At 41.4% G+C, this 12,684-nt stretch overlaps 1 pseudogene; it reads right to left on the bottom strand.

The window, feature by feature from the left end:
* Nucleotides 1-1,302: 1,302 nt before the first annotated feature.
* LOC139422388 (BRCA1-associated protein-like) lies at nt 1,303-8,569 on the bottom strand (annotated as a pseudogene).
* Between the last annotated feature and the right edge of the window lie 4,115 nt (nt 8,570-12,684).

The raw sequence follows: 12,684 nt of genomic DNA, 5'->3' as shown, positions 1-12,684 counted from the left end.
CCATTACGTGGTATTGTGTGTAGATTGATGAAAATGTACAAAAAATGTAATTCATTTTAGAATAAGGCTGTAATGTAACAAATTGTGGAAAATGTCAAGAGGTCTGAATATATATATATATATTTAAATATCAGAAATGCCCCCTATGGGCATGACGCCTCTGCTTAAGTACATATTTTGTCTTAAATGAATGTTAAGTCTACCTATCTGAAATCTGAATCAGGCTGACATGAATTGTGATATTGAAATATCTTCCTATAAAGTTTACCACACCTTGTTAAATGTGTCCATCAACAATGAAAGAGCCACAGCTTCTGTATTATAGTTCGCTCACCCTCAGCAACCATACTTTTTTCAGAGACTGCATTTAGGGTAAATGCTGCATTTCCGGCTCAACCAAAAATGACCTTTACATTTCCACCGGCCTACAACGCTGATCTTCGGAGCTACGTATTGAATCCAGCCCATAGACAGGGGATTTAGGGGTGCTGAGGGTGATGCTAAAAAATAATATCATTTTTTAAATAAAAATGACATTAAATTAGTAATCTAGGCCTTCATGACTGCTGTATGAGCGAAATACTCGTCAGCAGGGCGCCACGAAAAATCCCCCCCTTGGAGCGGGGAGAAAAATACCCCAGCCCTAACTCTCTCTATGACTCACAGCTTATGGTTTACGCTCTTTAAAGTGACTTATAGTATAGTTTCCCATCTTTAACTTCCCTTTACACAGACATCACACAGAAATGACTGGGCAGCCGGTGTGGGTGGTAACTAAAGTATTATTTAAAAAGAGGCCTTTTCCAGGAAGTCTTCATTTTGACTATCATGAACCTTCATAGAGGAACTTTTCAAACAAAACCATCACCCCCGAGTACAAATGGTAAAAGCAATTTATTGAGCACTTTAACATGTTAACAAAAAACACAGTGAATACTTAAAGTGCTTTAAGTTGACATTCAGGAAGGTAAAATTAAATATGACATGTTCACAATAGGCTAAAGGTGGGATTCTGCTGCTGCTGTGTACTATTCGAACGTCTGCGTTGACCTAGATACAATGCCATGCTATGACAATATTGATGCTATATTATAGTGGAAAGCTGTGACTGAGCAGAAAATACCGGCAGCCTTTCAGCATTTCAACACAAACACACGCATGTACACAGCTTATCAGGATCTGGTCAGTAGTGCAGTGTATAGGCAATATGGTGCCCTTTCAGGCTTGCCACAGATGTGTTGTCAGTGAAGAAAATGGTGGTCACATACACACAGTTAAGTGCAGGGAAACAGGAGTAAAACTGTTGTATGATATTGTATTTGTAGAGTACTTGCCCGAAAATGTAAATTAGCTATTTACACCCAGAAGTGCCATATATTGCCTGTCTTTCACCTACACATAGGGGAGGAACCAGAAATATCACTACTGGAATTCTTTGTATTTTGGTTGTTATTAGCAAGTAGAACAGGCTCAACTTGCCCAACTGCCATACATTGTCTGTCTTTCATTTAAACAATGGGGAGGAACCAGAAAGATCAGCTTTAGGCTACTGGAATTCTTTGCAGTTTGGTTGTTTTGACTTTTTTTTTGTCAAAAATCACCTGCCCAACATGCAACCTTAGGCTTAACTTGCATGACTGCTCAAATGACTTGGCCCAGGCAATAGGGCAACCCTTGACGTCAGGTGCACATCTCAGATTAGTGTAGGAATGCCAAAGCATCAGCCACATATACCTGTGCCCGTCTGTTAAGTCTACAGCTCTGACACAGAGCTAAATTGAGAAATTAAATATTTCAGCACTTGACTTAATCTCTCAGATAAAGTGATGTTCAGTTTGTTTTCTGTCACATATTAAATGATCTAAATGAAAAATAAATAAACATTCTCACGATAGAACTGAGTCATTCCGTTTCCTGAGAACAGATTGGAGTCAGATGTTCGATAAAACAGAGATGACAAACGCTGACAACCAGCTGGTAGTGAACCTCGGAAGCAGACTTTCTAAACCCATTTATAACAACACACATACCTACAAAAACTGACTGGACAGTTAGTTAGAAAAGCCAGCATATTCAAACATGAGGTATTCGTCCACTTCTCACTTCCTTATTCACATGAATCTCTCCTCCTTTCAGGAAGAAAACAAGGTGACTTTTTTTTATAGAAGGATGGAGGGAGAAGTCAAAGTGGGCACCGTGAAGCAGAGATATACACTTAACTTCTGATCCCATCCTCTTAGAGTACTGTCAAAAGTCCATTTGAAAAGCACAAACACACACAATTGCGCGAACACGCACGCACACACGCACACCACACACACTTTAATAAGGTAATTTTGGTGGGGCATTTCAGGCATCTGACATCTCTGGTTTTACCACAGCCACAAAGTCAAAATAGGCTATATCATAGAACATTTATGAAAACAAAAATGTTTGGTTGTCATTTAAGGTTAGGAATAAGGTTAGCAGTGTGGTTAAGGCTAGGTTTAAGGTTCGGTTTAAAATCACATTTTAAGAAAATAAATTGTAGAAATAGGCAGGGTTTATGACTTTGTGGCTGTGGTAATTAGTGAAGGCCGACATCTCTTCTTCTCTCCACTTCCTGGTTGTGCCACTTCCCCAGAATTAGGTTCTAGTCTCTCCCTCCCCCAGAATTAGGATCTAGTCTCTCCCTCCCCTTTTTGGACCGCCCCCTGCGGCCTCAGCCTATGACGGTGGAGGGTCCTGGGGCGGGATTGGCTGCTGCGCCTATGTTGATGTGTCCTTCCTGTATCTCAGTCCTGGTCTCTGGAGGCAGACCTATCTGCTGCTGAGTCTCCAGGTAAAACATGACATCTCTCAGCTGCTCCTGGAGCTCTGCTATCACCCCGTCCTTACGCTCGCCTGGAGGGGGGAAAGAGAGGTTAAAGGCATCAAGGATAAGATAAAATGTTGTCATCCATTTAACTCCTAGATAGAGACTACGTCCACAATGGAGGGTTCCCCCAGAATTAGGTTCTAGTCTCTCCCTCCCCAAGAATTAGGCTCTAGTCTCTCCCTCCCCCAGAATTAGGTTCTAGTCTCTCCCTCCCCCAGAATTAGGCTCTAGTCTCTCCCTCCCCCAGAATTAGGCTCTAGTCTCTCCCTCCCCCAGAATTAGGCTCTAGTCTCTCCCTCCCCCAGAATTAGGCTCTAGTCTCTCACTCCCCCAGAATTAGGCTCTAGTCTCTCACTCCCCCAGACTCACCAGTCTCTCTAGCCTTGTGCTCATCTTCAGCCAACTGGGCCTGGCTCTCAGACAGCGATTAATTTCCTGTTCCTCTTATTAGTGGTGGGAAGGTTTAAATGACATTGGGATCGTTAACATTTAGATTAAATCCCTAAACTAAAAAACATTTATTTTATTTTTTACAAAATGAAAATCACAGTGCAGTTATCGCAAAACTACCACTAACAGGTCCCGATCATCACCATCATAAAGGGAACACTATTAAACAGATACCTAATGCAACAATGCTGTAACGTTAGGGGGAGATATGCATCTTTCAAATGATTTACCACAGAAATAAATCGCTCCGCACGTCGTCATCGTCGTTAACAATTTGTAAAAATGTAAGTGAGTAAGACAGGGAAGGGACAGCAGCGAAGTCCTGTATGGCAATACTGAGAAGGTTACGTGAGGTGGTTGTAGTAACCTGCTATATTTATGTTTACCAATAGATGGCAGTATTGACTCAAGACGGGGGTTTGCTTTCCGCTATCCATAGCCATTTCCAATGTCTACCTATATAACCGTGATTTAAGAAAGCTTCAGGTAGCTTAAGCCAGGTGCATTAGAGAATGTTATTCTAAGTTACAATTAAATACTAAACCCTACTTAAGTGTCATGAGTCATCAATCTAAGAAGCCTCTAAGGATACTACATATTTGGTGACGAGGATGGGATAATATGCCACATTGCGAGGGCGTGCCGCAATAAAAAGAAGCCACGGGCTGCAGAAAAGAGAACGCACAGAAAACAGAATACCCACAGAAGCTCTAGCTACTGCTCTAATCAAGTGATAGAAAGTGAAAGTGAGTGCGCAAACACAGAGCAAGCATTCTCAATGTACACAGTGCAACTAGACACAGGATGTAGTGTCACGCTGATGAACAGGTCCCAATTCTATAGGAGGTGGAAAAAACGTTGAAGTGCACCCCCATTAAACTCAAAACGTACACAGTGGAGAAGATCCCTGTGATTGGAGTTGCTGATGCTCAAGTGGAATATCAAGGACAAAAGAAAAGTCTGCCTCTCTTAGTAGTGGAAGGTACTGCCACCAGCTTACTAGGGAGAGGGTGGTTGGAGGAAATAAAATTGAACTGGGATGAAATCAAACATGTCACCACAGAGACATTGACACTGCATCAGTTGATTTCAAAGCATGAGTGTGTTTTCAAAAAAGAACTAGGGACATTAAAAGGGGTCCAAGCTACCATTCATGTTGCTGCTGATGCTACTCCCAGATTCTATAGGCCAAGCTGAAAGCCTATCTAGGCTTACTGAACTATTATAATCACTTCCTCCCGAACCACTCTACGTTCTTAGCTCCTCTGCATCAACTGTTATGGAAGGATGTGGCCTGGAAATGGTCAGAAAGACAGGAAGAAGCTTTTGCAAAGTAAAGGAGTTACTGCAATCAGCTGAAGTGCTAGTGCACTACTCAGCAGCCAGAGATCTCATCTTATCGTGTGATGCCTCATCGTATGGTGTGGGGGCTGTGCTATCACACCAGATGAAGATTGGGGCAGAGAAACCTATCGGGTTCATGTCAAGAATGTTGTCGCCAGCGGAGAAAATAATAATTTACGAACCAGGTAGATACCATGGGAATGCTGATGCTCTGAGTAGGCTGCCCGTTCCAGAAATCACCATTAAGGAAGAAGAAAATGACCAGGTTTTGGAGGGAAAACATTAGCCAGGGGGAGGAGCGTAGGAGGGAAAACATTAGCCAGGGGGAGGGGCGTAAGGAGGGAAAACATTAGCAACTGTAAAACAACAAGAGTACCTGTAGATGTATGCAAATGTATGTAGTGTTGATTTTAGTGTGTAAATAATGTTTACCTCCTGAACTCCACATTCAAAGCACTTGTTCTCCTGTACAGGCTCTGGGGTCTGACAATACCGACACACAGGACACCTGGAACAGAACAGTCAATACACCCCAGTCAACACCTTTACACACATAAAAACACCAAATGCACAGTAGCTACCACTTCTATTGTCCCCATGCTAAAACACAATGCCATATTGCTCACATGTTGTGCCACAAAAGGACTAAAACTGCAGCACATGACAGTCATCCACTGACCAGAGAGAGGGAGGATGGAGAAATGAACTCAGGGTAATGCTGTGAGTCGTGTGTGTGCTGGTATATACTCACGAGGCATCCTCCCAGCGTTGCAGACACAGGTTGTGGAAGCTGTGGTTACAGAGTGTAGTGAGTACCCCATTCACTGACTCATCCATCCTCTCCAGACACACGGTACACTTAGGAAGCTCTGCCAGCTCAATCACTGGAAGACTGGCGCCCTGGAGGTGAGAGGGTGAGAGAGAGAGACGGAGAGAGAGAGAAATGATTCAAATCTATGTCCTCAGGTGCACTGCTCAGACAGTCATTAGAGGTACTGGTGTACATACTGTACCTGCTCAGACTTGATGACCTCTCTCCACATAGACCAGCTGGCAGACTGCATCCTCTATGGAGTTGAACGTACGGCCATTACACGCTGTGTAGAAACTATCGGCATCAGCCTGGAGAGAGAAAGGGGGAGACAGAGAGAGACGGACGGAGTAATAATGTGAATAATTCTAAAAACAGTTTCTAAGCAGACTTTCAGATACAACAACAACAGTGTTCTATGATCTTACTCATTTCACCTGGCTACTAAACTTGATCAGCACCATGTACTGGTTAGGGGTGGAGTCTCGTATGATCTTCATGTGCTCCATGACATCATAAAATGGTGCCACAAACTTCATGAGGTCGTGGCTTGTCATGGTGGAGGGTACGGTCAGGATACACAGCATGGCACTGCGACGCATGTCCTCCGTCAGTGATGTCATCTTGCTGCGACGGGACAGTCAGGAGAAACTAAATCGTCTCATATTGCCAGTGAGAAATCTTTTCAATAAACAATATCTTTGGTATATTGTAGTCGCTCCGGATATAGTACAGAATGTCTACTGCATGGTAGGCTTGGGTGATATAATGTATACCGGGGATATTTGGAAATAGCCAGATGCTTTTTCAACCATAGTTACAGTATGCAATTTACAACTAAACTAAATATTGTAACTATTAAGTTAACTGTTTAAAATGTGCTAAATGCTCTGCAATTGTGCAATTCGTTTGCCAATTTAGTAGTTATCTAGCTGGTTAGCTTCTTGCCAAATGAAGCTTCTCCTGATAACAGCAGAGAATCCCCTCCTGGAGAGCCTTGCTTTCTAATATTTATTTGAGTGTGCAGCAAACTGACTAGCATTTTGTAGTTACTTGTAAAACTCTATGGGATTTATATGTACTTTTAGTATTGCTAACCTTCGGATTAGAGGCTATCTGGGGTTTGAAAGTAGCACCCCTCGTGTTCAGCGCCGATATTACCGAATATCCCAATCTGGACACCGCCCAAGCCTACTGAATGGAAATATAAAGTCAATGGGTTCAGACTCAATGAGCACTGTTAGTTTCTGAACAGAGTAACAACTCAAAACGGACGACTAGAATGTTGTTTTCGCAGTAGAGTGCTCTGGTAGCAGTTCCTCTCTACCGGGTCTCCATGATGTTTACAAGTGATCTTCTGTTCACCTTCCTCAATAGACCTTGGCCAGACACTCTGTTCCCCTTTTCTCTCACAGTAACATGCTGACCACACCACTTGCGTTGTGTACACACACATATTATTCAATAATTTCATCCAAACTGCTAGTGCGCGTCAACGAGTGTCTGCATAGCCAGGCGCTAAAATAGAACTTGGTTTTACTTGACGCATGACATGCTGCAAGTCCCTCCTCTCCCATCTCCTCATAGTCTTTTAGGAGCATATACGCACATGGGTGATTGAAAAATTAACTGAGGTTCACACTCCAGTCCAGTTGATGGTGGTAATGCACATTCAAGTTAGTTGCCAACTGCCATATAAAGTCCACAAAAGAAGACAGAAGGTGGAGAGATTACTAGAAACTAACTAGATTTTCCCTTTTATCTGTGGATTAATTGTTTGAGTAGAGAACATACGATTTTGTGTGACTCAAAATGGGTAAAAATTCTACAAAGATCCAGAAAAAAGGAACTTGTGCATTCCAGGTAAAATAACAACCCAATGTTTATATCCCAGGACAAATTAGCTAGCAACAGCAAGCTAGCTAGCTAAATGGCCATTAATGTTTTCTTGTTTCGAACTGTCCCCAAATTAATAGTTGGTTCAGAGTTCGTTTTGATATTTCAACCTGTGTTTACATCCTAATAATAAGAAAGATTGCTCAGAAAACCAGTGTTTTAATCGGCGTATGCTTTCTTAGATTTTGACTTCATGCCGATTAAGATAAGCATAATAAGGTGTTTACATGTCTAAAGCCATACTCGGCCTTCTGCCATAATTAGTTTAATATCGAATTATTAGTCTGCATGTAAACACACTCAGTGTTGTGTATAGCAACAGAGACTCACTTGGTCTTGTAGAGGTGCATGATGCCGTGGACTATCTCCACTGAGGGGTTTCCACTGAAGAAGGAGATCTGGTCTGGAAGCTGCTTGGAGGGCGAGTCTGGAGCCACCTCTGTGCCCTCGGCACTGACCTCTGTAGGGCCCTCAGTAGGACCCCTCCCGTCTGGTTGATCCTCTAGGGGTTGGGCTCCTCCACCCTCCTCTCCCTCTGCCCCAGTCTGCTCACCAAGGGGAGAAATGTAGGTTTCTAGTAGTTTCTATTCCTATGAAGTCTGACAGACTGATAACCACAGCTGTATTTTCTTTAGTCAGTCATTCTGAAATCTCAGAATATGTTTTAACACACCCCATCTCCCTATACACACACACCACATGTATTAGTATTATTACACACCAACATATAATAATGCATTGGTTTGTGTACAGCATCATATTCATTAAATATGTCATCCATATTGCTATATACCCTGATTCTTACCAGGATTGGGTGGGAAGGTCTCGATGACCATGTCTCCCATGGTTCTGCTGCCGATGTGATGATGTAAGACGGCTGCTCTCTCCAACTATGTCTTCCCCCTCAGAGAGAGCCTGGCTGAGCTCAGTGCTTTCTCCTGCAAATCCTCCTCTGACACATCCTCAACTACAGGGCCAGAGAGCAAAAGGGGGAGAGGGAGAGAAAAAGGGAGAATAGGCAAACACAAAGCATCAACTTCTGGATCAATACCTATTGCCATCATTGCTGAATTACTTATTACAAATGTGTTCCAGAAACAGTAACCTGAGCAGGTCTCTGATGGTAAGAGGGAGTGACTTGCTCTGATGCTGTTGCCGGACTCCTCAAACGTAATTATTCTGCTGTTCTATGTTCTACTGCTGTGAAGCTGGCAAAAATAACTATGTACTTCTGGGTCACAGATTTTTTTTTTTATCCTTCAGAATAAGAGTAAAGTCCTGTATACTTTTGAAAATGTTGGATTTAAGCTGATCGGTTCTTAAAGAGTGGCCACAAAATGAGCAGCAACGCTCCTCTGGGTGTAAACTCTGTGGATTTGGAAACTACAAGTGCTCCTGAGTAGAATGGCCCCTTTTACTGGACACAATGTACAGAAAATTGTGTATGGTCCAATAAATGATAGCAGTACACATACAAAAAACATTGTTGACCATTCAGACTTTAAAAAATAAACATATCAATCGCATATCTTAAAAAAATAATTGTAACTATTCTTTGTATGCTAGTATAAATCGATATCAATAATTGTGCACATTTTACGTCACTTTCACCATAATTAATCATTTACAACGGATACAAGACGGAACTCTTATTCTGAAGGATTCCAAAAATCCGTGACTCGGAAGTACTTAATTATTCTTGCCTGCTTCACAGAATATTTCATGTATTAGCTGTCTATAAAAATCATTCTCCTGTGAGGAAGAGTGCAAAAACAAACACCATACGTCACTGTGTGCTAGTTACATTAAATAAATAACTTATATCTAGCAAGATGGTGACGTCAATATTAAAACTGAAATAATTAAACTCCCCAGCGGTCTATTGGAAATCCTGTGGAGAAAGAGACTGGTCTGCGAGCTCCAGGCGGATAACTACCAGTGACACACATGTGTTATGGAAGAATGACGATTCTTCTCGACGAAAAAACAAAACAAAGACTGGATGACAGCAAAGCTAGCTAGCAAGTTAACCTAGCTAATGTTAGCAAGCCAAAAGGCTGGCTAAAGAGGGACAAATGACGTTTAACGAAACACTAGCTAGCTAAGGACTTTCTGACGAGCCCACATACCACCGTCTTACCTCAAAATACGATATTGCCACATTAATATCAATTATTTATTTTCCAGTTCACCAATTTACTTACGAAATTCGATCTGACCCCGTGACATACCTCTTCCGGGTTACTAAATTGACATCGTGATGAGAAAAATACATAATTGTCCAGGTCAGCATGTCAGCCCTTACCTGGGGGCAAGATACCACATAGTGCCAAGCCCTGGAAGTGACTGTACAAATAAAATACAACAATACAACAATACAATGGATATTGACTAGAACTTTTGAATAATAAAATGTATCAATGTATTTTGCTGAAATTATGCCCTTTATTTGCATGAGGGCTTTTCATGGGCATTTCATGTGATGGTAGTGGTGCTTGACTTGGACTGAAACAGATGCCAGTACTCATTTTGGGTGCCGGTACTGTTTATATTTACAGTTGAAGTCGGAAGTTTACATACACCTTAGCCAAATAAACTGAGTTGAAATATTTCACAATTCCTGACATTTAATCCCAGTAAAAATTCCCTGTCTTAGGTCAGTTATGATCACCCCTTTATTTTAAGAATGTGAAATGTCAGAATAATAGTAGAGAGAATGATTTATTTCAGCTGTTATTTCTTTCATCAAAGTCCCAGTGGGTCAGAAGTTACACTCAATTAGTATTTGGTAGCATTGCCTTTAAAATGGTTGAACTTGGGTCAAATGTTTCGGGTAGCCTTCCACAAGCTTCCCACAATAAGTGGCCCATTCCTCCTGACAGATCTGGAGTAACTGAGTCAGGTTTGTAGGCCTCCTTGCTCGCACATGCTTTTTCAGTTCTGCCCACAAATGTTCTATAGGATTGAGGTCAGGGCTTTGTGATGGCCACTCCAATACCTTGACTTTGTTGTCCTTAAGCCATTTTGCCACAACTTTGGAAGTATGTTTGGGTTCATTGTCCATTTGGAAGGCCCATTTGCGACCAAGCTTAACTTCATGACTGATGTCTTGAGATGTTGCTTCAATATATCCACAATTTTCCTGCCTCATGACGCCATCTATTTTGTGAAGTGCACCAGTCCCTCCTGCAGAAAAGCACCCCCACAACATGATGCTGCCACCCCCATGCTTCACAGTTGGGTTGGTGTTCTTCAACTTGCAAGCCTCCCCCTTTTTCCTCCAAACATAATGATGGTCATTATGGCCAAACAGTTATATTTTTCTTTCATCAGACCAGAGGACAGTTCTCCAAAAAGTACGATCTTTGTCCCCATGTGCAGTTGCAAACCATAGTCTGGCTTTTTTATGGTGGTTTTGGAGCAGTGGCTTCTTCCTTTCTGAGCAGCCTTTCAGGTTATGTCGATATAGGACTCGTTTTACTGTGGATATAGATACTTTTGTACCCGTTTCCTCCAGCATCTTCACAAGGTCCTTTGCTGTTGTTCTGGGACTGATTTGCACTTTTCACACCAAAGTAAGTTCATCTCTAGGAGACAGAAAGCGTCCCCTACCTGAGCGGTATGACAGCTGCAATGTTCCAGTGTGTTTATACTTGCGTACTATTGTTTGTACAGATGAACGTGGTACCTTCAGGCGTTTGGAAATTGCTCCCAAGGATGAACCGGACTTGTGGATGTCTACAATTTTTTTCTGAGGTCTTGGCTGATTTCTTTTGATTTTCCCATGACGTCAAGCAAAGAGGCACTGAGTTTGAAGGTAGGCCTAGAAATTCATCCACAGGTACACCTCCAATTGACTCAAATTATGTCAATTAGCCTATCAGTAGCTTCTAAAGGCATGTCATAATTTTCTGGAATTTTCCAAGCTGTTTAAAGACACAGTCAACTTAGTGTATGTAAACTTCTGACCCACTGGAATTGTGACACAGTGAATTAAAGGGAAATAATCTGTCTGCAAACAACTGTTGGAAAAATGACCTTTGTCATGCACAAAGTAGTTGTCCTAACCGACTTGCCAAAAGTATAGTTTATTAACAAGAAATTTGTGGAGTGGTTGAAAAACTAGTTTTAATGACTACAACCTGACTCCAACCTTAATGACTCCATGACACAACTGTAGTTGCAGGAGCTCCACAATAGTTTTAAGATAATATTCTATATTTACACTCTGTCCATTCACTTTGTTATTCTCACCTAGAGTTGGTTTGATGTCTCAATCAACGCTCACCTCTCCAGAGGTAGACAGAAGAAGACTTATAGAATATCTAGTTTCAGTAGACCATATATTTTTAGGGCCATGTAGTGGTGAAGAAAGTACAGTACATTATCTGGGGAAGGACTGGCGTGGGGACCATTTCAAGGTATCTGCAGTTGTTTCGTTAAGACATCATTCTGATATGCAGATCAGTATATCACTCACATACATAGGGAATTATTATTTTATGATCAATTCAATTTTAATGGAGACATTTTAAATTAAAATGAGAAAATTAGAGCTGAACAATATTTTTTAAAGGTCAGAGTTTGACCAGAGTTTGACAGACCAAAAGGGACCACTAGTGGCACAGCTAAGCACAACAGTCATGTGTCATTGTGAACTGCATGTAAGAAACTACAGTCTTTTCAAATAATGAAATATCAGTATGGGTAAATGGCAGTTGGAAACGGGGGATACCGTTGTACAACTGAACGCATCCAACTGAAATGTGTCTTCCACATTTAACCCAACCCCTCAAATCAGAGAGGTGCGGGGGGCCACCTTATCATTGACAACCACATCATCGGCGCTCGGAGAGCAGTTGTTGGGGGTTAACTGCCTTGCTCCAGGGCTGAACGGCATATTTTTTACCTTGTCGGCTTTTACTTGGGTATTTGGTTTTAAATATACTTAAGTATCAAAAGTCATTGTAATTGCTTAAATATACTTAAGTATCAAAAGTCATTGTAATTGCTTAAATATACTTAAGTATCAAAAGTCATTGTAATTGCTTAAATATACTTAAGTATCAAAAGTAAAAGTATAAATCATTTCAAATTCCATATATTAAGCAAAATAGACTGTACAATTTTCGCATTTATTTAAACATTTTTTACGGACAGCCAGGGACACACCCCAATACTCAAACATTGTTTACAAATGAAGTATTTGTGTTTAGTGAATTTGCCAGATCAGAGGCAGTAGAGATGACCAGGGATGTTATCTTGATAACTGTGTGAATTGTACCATTTCCCTGTCCTACTAAGCATTCAAAATGTAACGAGTAGT

The sequence above is a fragment of the Oncorhynchus clarkii genome, chromosome 12 (genome assembly GCF_045791955.1).
Source record: "Oncorhynchus clarkii lewisi isolate Uvic-CL-2024 chromosome 12, UVic_Ocla_1.0, whole genome shotgun sequence".
Lineage (NCBI taxonomy): Eukaryota > Metazoa > Chordata > Actinopteri > Salmoniformes > Salmonidae > Oncorhynchus > Oncorhynchus clarkii.
The sequence above is the reverse complement of the archived record's forward strand: the minus strand, read 5'-3'. Positions and strand labels throughout refer to the sequence as shown.